A 16805-nucleotide genomic window follows, 5' to 3' on the forward strand; every position below is an offset into this window, starting at 1 on the left:
TTCGCCTGCTCGATAAGCGGTCCCTGGGGACCTGCTGAGCACTGGACCGGCACGGGGCTCTGCAGTCAGGCCCAGGGCTTCCCCCAGGGAAGGGGGTAGAGGGACTCGGTCAACCCCGGGACCCTGGGGCCCAGTGCATCGGGGGGGTCTTTACACAGGCTCACGGAAGGGCCAGAAAGGACAGGCAAGGAGGAGGCTTTGGCCTCAGTAGGTCAGTGGGTGAAGAAGGAGGAGAGTGTGAGAGGAGACACAGCAGGAACGAAGCCCGAAGAAAGCATCTCTTCTTCTGGGCCAATCGGAATAAGACGCCCCCCTGGCAGGAGAGACCCTAGATAGCCCACGTGGATACCGTGTACTCAGGGTTTTGTGGAGGGAGGCCACTGACTGGCATCGACGATCAGGGCATTAATTATGTCACATTACGAGAAGTCAGGGGGACGTGAGTTATTTCAGGGGCCCACACTGTCATCAAGGGCCCCAGAGCTCCCCCTCTTAGTGCTTGACTGCTCTCTGCATCACACCCTCATGAATCAAACCCAGAGGCAGGAAAAAGGGGTTGTGTGGTCTCATTTGTTTCAGTTGAGATATAATTCACGTATATAAAATGTACCATTTTAAAGTGCACAATTGAGTCGTTTTTACTCTACAACCATTTCTTTCTTTCTTTTTTTAAGTTTATTTATTCTGAGAGAGAGAGAGTCTGTGTGCCAGCAGGGGAGAGGCAGAGAGAGAATCCCAAGCAGGCGCCACACTGACGCGTGGAGCCCGACGCGGGGCGCGATCCCATGAACCTCAAGATCATGACCTGAGCCAGTGTCAAGAGTCAGACGCCCAACCGACTGAGCTGCCCAGACGCCCAGTATAACACTTTCCAAGTGTGCAGCTCAGAGGCATGAAGTACATTCACAATGCCGGGCAGCCATCACCCCCATCCACCTGCAGAGCCCTTTTCATCTTGCAACACTGACCCTGCACGCTCATTAAACACTCACTCCCCAAGCCTCCTTCCCCTCTGCCCCTGGCAAACACCATTCGAATTTCTGTCTTTATGACTTTGATGACTCTGAGTCCTAGTTGCACTTTTATTTTATTTTATTTTATTTTATTTATGTTTATTTATTTTTGAGAGAGAGAGAGAGCGTGAGCAGGGGAGGGGCAGAGAGAGAGGGGGACAGAGGATCCGAAGCAGGCTCTGTGCTGACAGCAGACAGCCCGACGCGGGGCTCAAACTCATGAGCCGTGAGATCAAGACCTGAGCTGAAGTCGGACACTCAACCACTTGAACCACCCAGGTGCCCCCCCCCCATTTGCACCTGTAAAGACTCTTGTGATAACACTAGGGACATCGGATAACATAGGATAATCTCCCTATGTTAGTTAAAGTCAGTTGATGAGCAACCTAATTTATTCTGCAACCTTAATTCCCCTTTGCCACGCATCCTAACAAATTCACAGGTTCCTGGGATTAGGCCAGGAACGTCTTTGGGGCCACAATTCAGCCCACCGCACGGTGTGAGGCAGAACCTGCAGGCATATAACCTCCACACATCTAGATGACTGCACAGGGGCGGCCGGTCCCGGTGAATTTATGCTCTTACTTTCTCACTCCGGAATTAAATCTACTTCAGTCGATATCTTCAATATAGATTCAGGAGAGAACGCTCAAAAAAGTGTGTTTCCACGGAAAACTCATAACGAAGCCAGAGCTCTGTGTTCTCCTGTCTGGATGATGAGGAATTTCTCATGAAAAGGCATGTTGTTTATTTCATAAGACGGGAGAAGATGGTTTCTGAGAGCAGCTCTGGTTCGATCAATTCAAGGCACTCAGAGAAGAATGCTGTGTGGTGCTGTGGCCATGGCATTTTCCCTTGTCGTTCGAAAGAAATTTTTTCATCAACTTTAAAGCCTTATTTTTCTGATCTCTACTTGGATTCCTGGAAATAAACCATGGAAGAGCCTTGAATTCCTTCCCCAGGGCACTGTGAATTATAGCTCAGTGAACCACCCTCATTCCCCAAACATTTACTGAGCACCTCCTATGTGTCAGGCCCTGTATGAGGCTCACGCACAAGCAATGGTCCCTGCTTTGTAGAACTCAGGGGTGGACTTGCACTTGTGAAATGCACTAGGAAAGAAGCAGGGATAGCATTCCAACATAAGCTACTGGGCTGACAGAGCACTTTTCCCTTCCCGAGACATAGGCATGATTTGGACCATGCTTTCCACCCTTCAGATCAAGAACATCCGGTGTGCACCTCTGGAAGGGATTACAAGTGCTGTCTTTCTTTCTTTCTTTCTTTCTTTCTTTCTTTCTTTCTTTCTTTCTTTTTTAATTTTTAAATGTTTTATTTATTTTTGAGAGACAGAAAGAGTGTGAGTGGGGGAGGGGCCGAGAGAGATGGGGAGACACAGAATCCTAAGAAGGCTCCAGGCTCTGAGCTGTCAGCACAGAGCCTGACGTGGGGCTTGAACCCACAAACCGTGAGATAATGACCTGGGCCAAAGTCGGACGCTTAACCGACTGAGCCACCCAGGCGCCCCACAAGTGCTGTCTTTCAAACATGACATGAGTCTAGACAGCTAAGGAACCTCTTGAGACACGATGGCTAAGAAGTCAATACATTGACTGCTGAGGGTTGACATTTGAGACATATTTTTTTCTTTTTTTTTCATGTTTATTTATTTGAGAGAGAGAGAGAGAGAGAGAGAACAAGTGGGGGAGGGGCAGAGAGAGAAGGAGACAGAGGATGTGAAGTGGGCTCCGTGCTGATGGCAGAGAGCCTGACCCGGGGCTCGAACTCACAAACTGTGAGATCATGACCTGAGCCGAAGTCAGACGCTTAGCCAACTGAGCCACCCAGGTATCCTAGCCATATTTTTTTTTCATAAAGTGTATTGCAAGAAATCTAAAAATGAGGGAAAGAAGAAAAACATTCCATAATTGTACTACTATCACACAACCACTTGTAGCAATTAAATGTATTCCCTTCTAGTGTAAAAACAATGAGCAATCATTCAAAACAGCAAGAGAAATACTTTAACGTTGAGCAAAAATGCAGGACGCCAAACTGGACAAAGAGCAAGAACGCGACACAGAAACTGTCCTGCACACGGTAAACGCCGGGAGGGAACTCACAAACGTGGCGATTATGGGATTGGAGTCGTGGAGGAACGTGGACAATTTCCACAGCTCCCTAGAATGGCAGTGGGTTTGTGGCCGCAGCTCAGGCTCGAGGAGGGACTAAGCCACGCAGCGGGCTGGCACACAAGTACAGCAGTTAAGCTTGTAAGTGTACCCGGGGCACCCGGGGGCCTCAGTTGGTTAAGCCTGGGATTCTTGGTTTTGACTCAGGTCACGATCTCAGTTCGTGAGTTGGAGCCCCACGTTGGGCTCTGTGCTGATGGTGCAGAGCCTGCTTGGGATTCTCTCTCCCTCTCTCTCTCTCAAAATAAATAAATATACTTAAATACACTTTTTTGGATACAGGTATCCAAAAAAGATGCAGAAAAAGTCAAGAGGACTCAAGAACTGCGGTAGGAAGAAGTCAGCCTCTGGAGTCAGCCAGACCTGAATTTGAATCTTATCTCTGCCTCTACCTTTTCTTTTCTTTTCTTCTCTTTTCTTTTCCTTTTTCTTTTTTCTCTTCTCTTCTTTTCCCCTTCCTTCTTCTTTCCTTTCTTCCTTTCTCTTCTTTCTTCCTTTCTCTTCTTTCTTTCTTCCTTTCTCTTCTTTCTTTCCTTCCTTCCTTCTTTCCTTCCTTCCTTCCTTCCTTCCTTCTCCAGGCCCAACCTGGGGCTTGAACTCACGACCCTGAGATTAAGAGTCGCATGTTCTACAACTGAGCCAGCCAGGCGCCCCCCTCCTTCCTCTTTACTATGTGACTCTGCGTGAGCCCCGAGCTCGCTCTGAGCCCCCGTCTTGCCATCTACAGAATGGGCACAGGAGGGTAGGAGGGTTGGTGGCAGGATCGCGGTCAGGAGCAGCACAGTGGCAGGCGGAGCATCTGCTGAGTGCGAAGTCAGCGCGAGGCACCGGGGCAGGGGCTACGAGGCCGTCTCTCCTTTGAGGGTACATTACTCTCACCGTGTGCGCGAGGCAATTGAGATTCAACAGCGTTCAGGAACATTCCCAAGGGAAGGGCAGCACAGGGACCACGCGGGACAGCTGAGCAGCTCTGACCGGAGGTCAGGAGGACCTAGACGTCACCATTGCCCAAAAGGGCGTGAGTCCCAGCTGATTCGAGGGCAACCTTCGCACCACAAAAGCGCATGTTTCTTTTTCGCTTTATAATATAGCTGATGATCACTTCTAGTGGTTGTTATTAGAGTCACTGCAAACTGAATTAACACATACGGAGCCACTGCTCCTCGGGGACACGGGTGATGGGGTTTGTGGAGGCCCCGGATTACGACACCCTCACCAACAGGACAATAAACAGCTTTGTGCTTGGTGTGTTTCTGTTTAAAGACACTTTAATATATAGCGGCGATTCTGTAATATTCCTTAATACCAAACTCATGCGGAAACTTGAGATAGCTGTGAAAAGTTATTTCCCAAAAGCTTCCCCAGACTTTGCCCAACCCGAGTTTCCAGCTGGCGTGGTTGCAACCACACTGTGCCCACAGCTCCACGGCCTGACTTCCACCTACCAGAGCATTTTCCGTGCCATTACGGCTGGGGGCGGGGCACCCAGGGAGCCAAAGCAGTTCGACGGAGGCCACACAGACCAACACATCCCAGCTGAGTAATAATGAAACTAGCATCCAAACGAACCACGGTGGCACAGAGTACTCCCGGACATCACTGGTGGGGTCAGCGGAGGGAGGGCTGGCCAAGGGCCCAGAGGAGCAGGGGTTGCCTGAGGGCTCCGAGTTGAGAGGCATCCAGACCCCCCTCCCCCCAAGCAGGTTCCTGGGTCTGAGTGCTTTGCAAATGTCTCCAGGCTGAGGTCTGCTCCCCGGAGGTCAGACTGTGTGTGTGAGGTGCGAGTGCTCTATAATCCTCACTGGAGGACGACCTCAGCACTGGGGGGTGGGGGGTTGGACAACAGCCCCCAACCCTCAGGGTCTCAGTGGGACAGCTCCCAGGCTCCCAACTCCTGGCCCCCAGAGCTCCCCCCACCAAGCCACTCCTGGTTTCCAGCCTGCCATTAACCCAGATCCAGGCAAGTGCCAGGTTCTGATTAGAAACACAAAAAGGGATTCACTGTAATGGGCACCAGCAGGCAAAGACAATGGGGAGTGGTGGTGACTAGGAGACATTTAGCAGACGCTGCCCGAGAGGAATCTGGCCATGTGGGCCACACATGAATGCCCTGGGGGATCTGGTTCCCACCAGTCATTTCTAAACCTCATCACCGACGGGTGGAATTAAGAGTTTTGTGGTTTGTGGATCAAGAGCTAAATTCTGTAAGCCAGAGGGCACGGACCCATGGGGACAATGGCAGGATTCCCACATCAAAGCTGGGTCCCGCACCCTGCCCATCTCCCTCCCCCCCCCGCCCCCCCCGCCCCCCCCCCGCCCCACAGCAGGAATTTGGGTCCCGGCCATTCCCTCTGTGTAGCTGCAGCCACAGCTGTGACTGCGGCCCCTCCTTCTCCAAAGTTGTCACTCAGACGGGATTAGGAGGCACCACCAGTAGTCTGATCACCTACCTAGCTTCCTTTGCCACCCCCTTCCTGGAGGCTGTTCCTTCTGCCCACAGTGCCTTTCCCTCTCTGTGTGGCTGAACTCCTGCGCGTGCTTCAGGCCAGCTCCATAAGAAAGGTCTCAGGGAACCTGGGGGGCTCAGTCTGTAATGGGTCTGACTCTTGACTTCAGCTCAGGTCATGATCTCACAGTTCATGGAATCGAGCCCTGTGTCAGGCTCCGTGCTGACAGCACACGATCTGCTTATGATTCTCTCTCTCTCTCCCTCTCTCTCTCGGTCTCTCTCTGTGCCCCTCCTTCACTCATGCTTTCTCTGTCTCTCAAAATAAATAAACTTAAAAAAAGGCGGGGGGTGGGGTGGGCGCGTGGGTGGCTCAGTCACTTAAGTGTCTGACTTTGGCTCAGGTCATGATCTTGAAGTTTGTGGGTTTGAGCCCCGTGTCGGGCTCTGTCCTGACAGCTCAGAGCGTGGAGCCTGCTTCAGATTCGGTGCCTCTCTCTCAAAAAAGAAAAGAAAAGAAAAGGTCTGAAGGGGTGCACCTTAGGAGGGGGCAGCAGCAGAAATCCCTGTGAGGCAGGATGCTGGGTGTCTGCGTGAGGTTTTGTCATCTTCCTTTTACATACCTGCTTTCTCTAACTGTTTTCTACCCTTGATAAATGTTGCTTTGGTAACCCGTCTCCCCACACGTGAAGCTCCCCGCACGTCCCCCAAGTGGTGTTGATCTCCTGCTCCTCGGGGCTCCCTCTGCGAGGTCCCTCCCCCGCTCCTGCACCCTTCAGGGCCCTTCTGACAGTGCGGGGCCCCACATGCACTTGTGTCCTTTCCTGAATTCCACCTCTCACCACGCTGGCTCCAGAGGAGCAAGGACAGTGCCTTTTCTTTCTTTCTTTCGTTAAATCAACTTCACCGTGACATAATTTCATACAACAAAAGGCATCCATCTGAGGCAGGCAGTTATTAATGCATTCAGACGAGCATATACATATACACCCTGGGACCAACCATCACAATCACGACACAGAATGTGCCCCCAGCCCCCGGAGTCGGCCCCCTCCCCACCTTGGCAAGCAACCGAGGATCTGTTTCCTGTCACCATAAATTAGTTTTGCCCGATCTAGAATTTCACGTGATGCTTTTGAGGCTGCTCCGGGTTGCCGTATGGGTCGTTCTTTATCGCTAAGTCCATTGCTCGGACATGCCGTGACTTGGCTAACAGCCCATCTGTTGGTGGGCATTTGGGTGGTTTCCACTTGCAGCCACTATGGAGGAAGCCCATATGAACACCCAGGGGCAATCTTCTGTGTGTACAGGAGCGTTGGCTTCTCTGGCTGAATACTGGGAGTGGAGCTGTTGGGTCACCTATAAGAATGCAGTTAGGGGGGCGCCTGGGTGGCGCAGTCGGTTAAGCGTCCGACTTCAGCCAGGTCACGATCTCGCGGTCCGTGAGTTCGAGCCCCGCGTCGGACTCTGGGCTGATGGCTCAGAGCCTGGAGCCTGCTTCCGATTCTGTGTCTCCCTCTCTCTCTGCCCCTCCCTCATTCATGCTCTCTCTCTGTCCCCAAAATAAATAAACGTTGAAAAAAATTAAAAAAAAAATGCAGTTAGGGGCGCCTAAGGGTGGCTGAATTGGTCGAGCGTCTGACGTCGGCCCCGGTCATGATCTCACGGTTCGTGGGTTCGAGCCCCGCGTCGGGCTCTGTGCTGACCGCTCGGAGCCTGGAGCCTGCTTCGGATTCTGGGTCTCCCTCTCTCTCTGCCCCTCCCCTGCTCACGCTCTGTCTCTCTCTCTCAAAAATAAACATTAAAAATAAAAAATTAAAAAAACTGCCTTTCACATTTTAACGGCCAATCTGTCTTCCCAAGTGTTGGCACCATGAGAGTTTATCAGCGGCGGTGTGTGGAAGCCACAGTTGCCGTGCACTTTCTGTAACACGGGGCGCCACCCCACCACACCCCGCCTTGCAGAGGCTACACCCCCGGCTCCCGGTCCCGTGCTGCCCGAGTGCACTCATCCTCGTGAAGGAGTTCACAGGCGCACGCCCCTAGCTTTTGTTATTTCCCTATCATTTCCAGACCAACGTCCACTCCACCTTCCACGTCCCTGGGTGTCCTTAAAATCTTTTGTTACTTTTGATACTTACACAGATAACACATGGTCAGGGTGCAGAATCAGGAACATTAATGAAAACGTGATTTTTAGATTACCCCTAATCTCTCCAGAGATCCGTGTTCCAGGCTCCACACTGGGAAAGCAAGGACGAGTAACACACATCCCCAGCTCCGGGCCGCCAGGGCTCCAGCTGCATAGACACGGACCGCACAACAGGGCAGGCACGGGGTCGGCTGGAGGAGACGAGGCGCACAGGGGAGGCCAGTAGGTATGCCTGCAGGGAGGAGGAGAGGAACGAACAGGGGACACCCAGGGGGCCTGGTGAGGGGTGGGTGGGCCACAGGTGGGCTGCAAGGGGGGCTGGGAGTTCCCAACCCCCAAGGCTAATGAGAATGACGCCCAGATGGTCTGTTGCCTCCTCAAATGCCAGGCGCCTCCCTGCATCAGCCCCGGATGTGCAGTCACAGAGGACTCTGGGTTGCCTTCGATTCTGACTTTCCTACTCGAGGACAATCTCCCCAGCAGCTTACAGCCACCTTCGCCGCCTCCTCCTCCCCCTGCCCGGCCCCAAGTGTGGCACGACCTGGCGGGCTGGCTCCTCGGGCCCCCCTTCCCCAGCTACTCCTCTTCCTCAGCAACCCTACCAGTCTGGAGGCTCTCTATGCCGCCCATCTGGTGCTGACCCTCATACGTCTCTCCCCAGCCCTGCAGTCATCCCAGTACCCCACGCTTGGGTGTCCATGGTGTAGCTGACCTTTCTTCTATCTGGTGGTCTCCCAGCCATCTTGGACGTCCTATGCCCTCTAGAAACTCTTGGCACCCCCGTCCTTCCTACCCCAGAAATGAGCACCACCATTTCCTCCAACCTATAAGCGAGGAGTCATTCTTTTATTTTTTAAGTTTATTTATTTATTTTGAGAGAGAGAGAGAGAGAGAGAGAGAGAATCCCAAGCAGGCTCTGCCCTGCCAGCACAGAGCCTGATGCGGGGCTCGAACTCACGAGCTGCGAGATCATGACCTGACCCCAAATCAAGAGTTGGATGCCTGGGTTGAGCGTCTGACTTCGGCTCAGGTCACGATCTCACAGCTTGTTGGTTCGAGCCCCGCGTCGGGCTCTGTGCCGACAGCTCAGAGCTGCTTCGGATTCTGTGTCTCCCTCTCTCTCTGCCCTCCCCCACACGTGCTCTGTCGGTCTCTCTCAAAAATAAACATTAAAAAAAATTTTTTTTTAAAGTCAAATGCTTAACCACCCAGGTGCCCCACTGAGGATTCATTCTTAATTTCTCTTTTCTTCCTCACCCACCTCTAATCCGTTACTAAATGCTATTAATTTCACCACCCAAACTCTCTCGAAATCCCGTCAGGTTGGTCTACAGTCAATGCTACCTAGACATTCAGAAACATCATCACTTCTTGCCTGAACTGCCTCCTAGCTTATCTCCTGTTTCCACGCTCGCCACACCCCAGGTTAAATCATATCGGCCAACAACATTTTTTTGCAGAAATAGAAAAATGCATCCCTAAAATTCATATGGAATCTCAAAGAACTCTGAATAGCCAAAAAAATCTCACGAAGAACAAAGTTGGGGGGCGCCTGGGTTGCTCAGTCGGTTAAGCGTCCGACTTTGGCTCAGGTCATGAGCTCACAGTTCGTGGGTTCAAGCCCCGAGTCCGGCTCTGTGCTGACAGCTCGAAGCCTGGAGCTTGTTTCAGATTCTGTGTCTCCCTCTCTCTGCCCCTCCCCCGCTCGTGCTCTCTTTCTCTCTCAAAAGTAAATAAACATTAAAAAAAAGAACAAAGTTGGGGACCGCGTGGAGCCTGGTTGGGATTCTGTCTCCTTCTCTCTCTGCCTCTCTCCTGCTCGCACTCTTGAGCTCTGTCTCAAAAATAAATAAATAAAGTAAAAAGCAACAACAACAACAAAGTTGTAGACCTTGCCCTTCGCTTCAAAACTTAGTACAAAGCTGTAGCAATCGATACAATGTGGCACTGGCCTAGAGACGGGCACATGGATCTGTGGAATAGAACAGAGCCCGGAGAAACCCCGCGTGTACCGGCAAATGATTTTTGACCAAGGGTGCCAAGACCAGTCAGTAGTGAAAGGAAAGTCTTGTAGAGACAGAAAGTAGGATGGTGGGTGCCAGGGCTGGGAGTGGGGACTTAGTGTTTAAAAGTAAAGAGTTGGGGGCGCCTCGGTGGCTCAGTCAGTTGATCTTAGCTCAGGTCATGATCTCACAGTTCGGGGGTTCGAGCCCCACGTCGGGTTCTGTGCTGACAGCTCAGAGCCTGGAGCCTGCTTCCGAGCCTGTGTGTCTCTCTCTCTCTGTCTCTGCCCCTCCCCTGCTTGTGCTCTCTCTCTCTCTCAAAAATAAACATCAAATAAATAAATAAATAATTTTTTTTTAAAGTTAAAAAACATTTCAAGAATAAAAAAAGAAAGGTGCAGTTTCAAGGTGACTGGGTTGGCTCAGTTGGTTGAGTGTCTCTCTTTTTTTTTTTTTAATGTTTATCGATTTTTCAGAAAGAGAGTACAAGGGGGGGAGGGGAAGTGGGAGAGGGGGGCAGAGGATCCAAAACGGGCTCGCAGTAACAGCAGTGAGCCCAATGTAGGGCTCGAACCCACGACTCGTGAGATCGTGACCCAAGCCGAAGTCAGACACTTAACTGAGCCCCCCAGGCACCCCGGCTGTCTGGTTCTTGATCTCCGCTTACGTCTTGGTCTCAGGAAGTCCAGCTTTGGGCCACACACGGGGCACGAAGCCTGCTTTAAATCCACACATACATAAGAAGATAGAAGGTACAGAGTTTCAGTTTGGGAGGACAAAAGAGTTGTGGAGACGGATGGATGGTGGTGACTCCGTGTGGATACGCTTCACGCCACTGAACCACACATTTAAAAACAGCTTCAACGGTAAATTTTAAATTAATTTTTTAAGTAAACTCCACCCCCAACGTGGGGCTCGAACTCACAACTTCGATGTCAAGAGTCGCATGCTCTACTACGGACTGAGCCAGCCTGGTGTCCCTTCGAAGGTACATTTTATTACGCAACATCTTTTTTTTTTTTTTTAATGTTTATTTATTTTTGAGAGAGCGAGAGCGAGCAGGGGAAGGGCAGAGAGAGGGGGAGAGAGAGAGAGAATCCCAAGCAGGTTCTGAGCTGTCAGCACAGAGCCCGCTGCAGGGCTCGAACTCACAAATGGTGAGATCATGACCTGAGCTGAAATCAAGAGTCAGACGCTTCGCCGACTGAGCCACCCGGGCGCCCCTCAGTTGTGATATCTTGCCATGACAAGTTTTCGTGCTGAAAACCCTCCAGTGACTCCCCACTACTGCATCACGGGTACGGTCTAGCTCCTACCAATCCCTGCCCTTGGCCCAGACTGTTCCCGCAGCCCCTGCCCCCCACAGGAAGATCAGCGCAGCTTTGCAAGCCGGCGCCTGTTGGCAGCCATGACAATGGGGGGCTCCGGTTTGCCCCTCATTATCCCTGTATTCAAGCCATTATCTGTAATGACAGCCTGGCATAATTATGTTTTTACAATTTGTGTAATTACATTCTACCCAGTGAAATAATCATTATTATCATTAAACATTTATCAAGCACTTCTAGCCGTTCAAAGCTAGTAAGAGGTGGCCTCGGCTCTCACAGATCTTTCCTAATCCTGTCGCAAATTCTTTTCAGCTTAGGCTGTCCTTCCTTCTTGGGGAACAGGGAACTTCCGTGGTTTTTTTTTGCCTGGGGCTCCACAGGCATGAGCTCACATTGGTTTCTCAATGATGCTGGGGGACAGAGGCTACGATCGTTACTTTACAGACGAGGAAACAGAATCAGGAGAAGCCAGGAAGAGCAGAGGTGAGATTCAGATTTAAGCCTTTCTGATAGCAATGCCTTAACCACTCTTCTTATGCAATATAGTTTGGCTCCTTAGGATGGGCTACCTGCCCCCCCACCCCGGTCCCCCAACCCGTCTTATTTACGATTTACACGCCAGATAGTGTGCTAGGCTTAGTGGGAGAAACATACCAGCAAACAGATCACTCTACAACAGTGTCCTAAGCCTGGGCTCACACTCAAAAAGGCCGGGGCCAAGCTGACGGTGGAAGTAAACAGGCAGGTGATGATAGAGGGTGATGGGCTCTGTGGCCGACCCCAGGGCACATGACTCCTAGAGAGGACAACCGATCTTGCCATGAGGCCGTGTGGGATCAGGGTTGCCTCACTTTCTCACTCTTTTAGATTTGTCAGTGAAATCTCCAGAAATTTAAATGTCGGTAACTTTGGCACACACTGGTTATTGTCTAACCTACAACCAGTCCCTGTCTTAAGACTCCCCTCCCACCCACCTCAATTTTTCAGTAGGGATTACTTATGCTTTGATCACAGGGAGACAGCCTCAGGGACTAAATCCTAATTGGTTCAAAGCAGTCGGACTGGTCTCATTCCTTTTGGCCAGTGATTGCTCTCAGGGTGAGCTAATGACCCAATTCTGACCAGGAGAGTTAAGGGAATGAGTGCTGAGATCATCCCCTCCTGGTAAAAAGACAGTCCTGGGACCTAATGAGCAAACAGCCTTTGGCCTCTCGCCCTTCTCCCTTGTTCCCGTCTAACGCGGTCATGACCTCTGGACCGGCAGCAGCCATTTTGGAACCATGAGGCAAGAAACAACGAAGCCTGAAACCAACGTGCCACGAGGGACACGGCAGAAGGACACAAAGACCCGGTGGCTGGTAAAAGACAACAAGTGATGTGTCCAAGCGTGGCATCTTGTCACTGGTTCTTTCACGGCCTCCTGTGCGGAAGGAAGGGGAGCATCCCACAGGCCACATGCCCCTCACGGCTCTTCCAACTCTGAGTGCATCTACAAACCCCTTCCCCAGACTTTTTTGTCATGAAGTCTCCAATCTTGTCCTGTACGCGTTCCTGGGCCCCCAAACGGTGGTGAACTACTACTCCTGAATGGCTGTCGGTCCCGTGCCCCTGGCTTTCTCTCCATCCCGGCAGTGGGCCTCTGGGAGGACCCCCGCTCACCTCCACCTTTCTGGCACGCTCGCGTGAGGCGTCACGGCACTCCCGTCCCCGTGGTGTCCGCGTTATTTACAGAGCAATCTGTTCACGGGCTCTGTTTTTCTTCTGAGACCACAGCTGTGGGGAGTGGGCAGAGAGAGGAGGGAGGGGGGTGCCCTGGGAGTCTGAGCCACCCGCTCAGGTGACTTCCTTGTGCTCCCGGGACGTGCTCGGGGCTGATACACCTCGACTTCCCCTGGACGGAACCTGATGGGTTCCCATCACACCCACCTCAGGTCACACACTCACTTGGGGTCTCATAATCTGGCATTTCGCCTCTACCAGTGTCCAGGGGCAAAACTCTAAAGCTGTTCCTCAAAAGGAGAATAGTTATTTGTAGAAGATGCAGTTTTGCTCCAAACCCCTTGGAGGCTGTGCTGTGCCTGTTATGGGGACCTGCCCGACACCCCACCCCAGATCTGTGGGGTCACCTGGTGCACGGGTCACAGAAGCACACACAGAGATGCTTCACGGTCTCTAAGAGTCACAGTGCCCGCCGCCCCCCCCCCCGACCCCGTGCAGGACACGCCAAGTCTCACCCCAACGATTTAGCAAAGCAAACTGATCGAGCCACTCCCAGCTGTCGGCAGGACAGAACCCCTGAACCCTAGTAAGTCAGCTACACTGGAGAGTTCAGCCCAACTCAACATAACGCTCTGCCCTCCTGGACTGACACCATTAGGGGCCGTGCCTCGTGCACCCCCAAAACGTATGCTGATGAAAACGCTTATTGTGCCCCAACTCTTTTATCGTGTGAACACCTCCTGCATTGGATCGTGCCGTTGTGGCCCTGGAGCATGTTGGGATCGGACTCTGACTGTGGAGTGGGGGTAATGAGGGGCCAGTTGTGGGAAGACTCCCCTGGCCAGGGAAGCACCTCGACTAAGCTCATTAACAGGACTCTGAAGCCATCAAAGACTGGTCTCCTCAGGCAGGGGGCCATTTCCCAGAGGGACGAGCGTCGAAGGTAGCCTTGGCCCCTCCCAACTGTCCCTACTGACCTCAGGACCCTGTTCTTCCCAGTCAACAGCCTAACCTCACAGGAAAGATCTGGTGAGGCTGTGAATTCAAATCAGGTAGGAATTCTGCCTCAGAAAGAATCAAAGGTGGGTCTGACCCTTAGCCCTACGAGCCCCGAGGCTAAGGAAGCTAAGGAATCTTAGGGCCACCACGGGAGCTGCTTCTCTGGTCGGGCGTGGTCGGACAGTCAAAAGCCCCCAGCACCAGTTTTCTTTCCAAACGCTCTCCAGGGCAGTCGGGAGCCAGCCTGTCCCACGAGACTCCATTTCCACCATGAGGGTCACCTGTGGCCCCTTGCCTTCAAGGAGCACTCCACCCAGGCAACAACAGGCGACAACTAAGTAACTGTTTTCCAGGGCGCGCTGCCAGCGAAGGCATCTCTGTACCAGCACGGTCAATGCAGGTAACCAGCCCTGGATTCCCGCTGTACTCGGTCGGTCTCCTTGGACCGACGTTCAATCAGGAAAGCGGGAACTTCCTGCGTGTTTCAAACAGACGAGGGTTTAATGCCGAGAACTGCCTCCAAGGGTGACATTAGGGCTGCAGGAGCGTGAGGAAGGCGCTCTGACATCTCAGGGGAAGGAGGCGCAACCCAGAGATCGGGAAGCCGGTGCCGCCCCTGGCTTGGAACCCAGGCTCCCCAGTGAACTCCCAGGGGTGCCTGGCGAAGATGCTCAAACCACCACCTTCGCGGGAACATTCCCTGTAGCGGCCTGCAGTCCCGGCTGCTGCCAGCACTCTGGTACGAGCAGGGTGGGACTTCCTCCTTCCTCTCCACTGCACCTCTCACCTGGGCCTCCCACTGGCAGAGTCTGACCAGAGGCCAGCTGGCAGGGGAGGTAACTGCCTTCTAGTGTCCTGGGATGCAGACACAGGAGGCAGCAAGAAAGAAGGAAGACCGTGCAGAGGCATCAGAAACGAGGGGCATTAGGGGCGCCTGGCTGGCTCAGTTTGTGGAGCGTGTGCCTCTTGATCTCGGGGTTGGGTGCCCCACGTTGGGTGTGGAGATGACTTAAGAGTAAAATCTTAGCACAGAGCCCGAATGCGGGGCTCGAACCCACAAACCATGAGATCATGACCTGAGCCGAAATCGAGTCAGACGCTTAACCGACTGAGCCACCCAGGTGCCCCCTGAAGCTTATTTCTTGTTTTAAAACCAGTGAGCACTTTCCCTCTTTTCTGATCTCCTCCTCTGCACCTTTCCTTGTTCCCAACATGATCGATGACCGAATGTCACCTGCAAATTCCCTAACCTGAGCTCCTCATCCTCCACTTCCTGAATCCTTCTGGCTCTCCTGATCCCTTCCTCTTCTGTTTTATCTCCTAACACATCCTGCTTTCCAACGTGCCAAGAAAGACAAACCTTAAAAAAAGCAATAACCAGGGACGCCTGGGTGGCTTAGTCGGTTGAGCATTCAACTTCAGCTCAGGTCATGATCTTGTGGTTTGTGGGTTCGAGCCCCACATTGGGCTCTGTGCTGACAGCTCGGAGCCTGGAGCCTGCTTTGGATTCTGCGTCTCCCTCTCTCTCTGTCCCTCTCCCACTCGTGTCTCTGTCTCAAAAATAAAAACACACTAAAAAAAAAAAAGCAATAACCATCTAGAGAAACAAAATGTCTAGGAACTTCAAAATACATCAGCAGTACAGCGTGCCCCCTGTGTGGACTGAAGGACTCCACCGTGTAGTGGGTGTTTGTTGGATAGTTTCTGGCTCACCTTGGCAATGTCAACCACTTCCGGAGGAACGGAGCTCCCTGGAGTAAGAGCCGAGTCCTGAGGCTGAAGCGGGGCCTCCTCTCGGCCCGGCACCGGGCACGCTGTCACTTCGCCATCACTTGGCAACCAGGCTGGCCTTTCATGTTGGGTCTGCTCTCACCCCCCAACTCTTAGGGCTTCCAGAATGAGAGCCACAGGTCTCACCTGCCTGCCTGAGCGGGTCCCACGTCTCCCACACCGTCTCGCTCACTAAGCTCCAACCACACTGGCCTTTCAGTTCCCCCATTTTGCCAAGGGATCTTCCTCCTCGGGTGTCCTTCCCGCAGGCTGTCCTGTTGGGGGGGCTCATTTTGCCCCAGCCCTTCTGCACTGCTGGCTGTCCCCTTCTCTTCACACGGAGCAGAGATCTCACTTCTGAAAGGCTACCTGCCACTCACACGGGTTTCTCCAGAGCACTTACCATAGGAGAGGGTCCTATTTTTTTTTTTTCTTTTCTGTCTCCCTTGTACTTGAAAGCAAGCTCTGGGAGAGCCGGGACCAGAGCTGTGTGCTCACTGGCTGCCCCTCCGTGCCTAGCAGTGCCTGGCATGTATTTGGACCAAGACCTGAGGTGACAGTGGTGAAGACAACATCCTTGTATCCTCGGCCTTCACCTTCTAAATCCGTAGCACATAGCAGGTGCTGAAATTACTGGGTCATTATGGCTGAAGGCAGATGCGAAAACTTTCCTAATACCACTAAGATCAGTAATCTGGAACATCTGTGATACCTGGTCTTGGGTCCCCCTCTACGGGAAGGACAAAGAGCAGTTTTCAAAATTTACTAAACTCGTAGAAACATGCTGTAAGTTTTATATTTCGTGATCATTACCTAAGTGATGAACAGCCCTGAAGTCAGAAAGGTGAAACAACATGTGCTTTGAATTTCCTAGACTGTTTGTTTGTAGGTGAACTTTTTTAGGGGCGCCTGGGTGGCGCAGTCGGTTAAGCGTCCGACTTCAGCCAGGTCACGATCTCGCGGTCCGGGAGTTCGAGCCCCGCGTCGGGCTCTGGGCTGATGGCTCAGAGCCTGGAGCCTGTTTCCGATTCTGTGTCTCCCTCTCTCTCTGCCCCTCCCCCGTTCATGCTCTGTCTCTCTCTGTCCTAAAAATGAATAAACGTTGAAAAAAAAATTAAAAAAAAAAAAAGTAGGCCCCACGCCCAGCCTCACGTGAGGCCTCAACTCACAACCCCGAGACCAA

The 16805-nt window shown here is 52.3% G+C and overlaps 1 long non-coding RNA gene across 1 annotated transcript; it reads right to left on the minus strand.

The window, feature by feature from the left end:
* Window positions 1-6587: 6587 nt before the first annotated feature.
* On the minus strand, window positions 6588-8687 carry LOC124507488 (uncharacterized). The gene is made up of 3 exons (XR_006961031.1): window positions 8516-8687; window positions 7793-8035; window positions 6588-7010 (listed from the first exon to the last, which is right to left on the minus strand). It is a non-coding gene; the product is annotated as an uncharacterized LOC124507488 (long non-coding RNA).
* Window positions 8688-16805: the final 8118 nt, after the last annotated feature.

Source organism: Lynx rufus, unplaced genomic scaffold (genome assembly GCF_022079265.1).
Source record: "Lynx rufus isolate CCGP_SWC_20201006 ecotype Redwood Valley unplaced genomic scaffold, mLynRuf1.p SCAF_12, whole genome shotgun sequence".
Taxonomy (NCBI): Eukaryota; Metazoa; Chordata; class Mammalia; order Carnivora; family Felidae; genus Lynx; species Lynx rufus.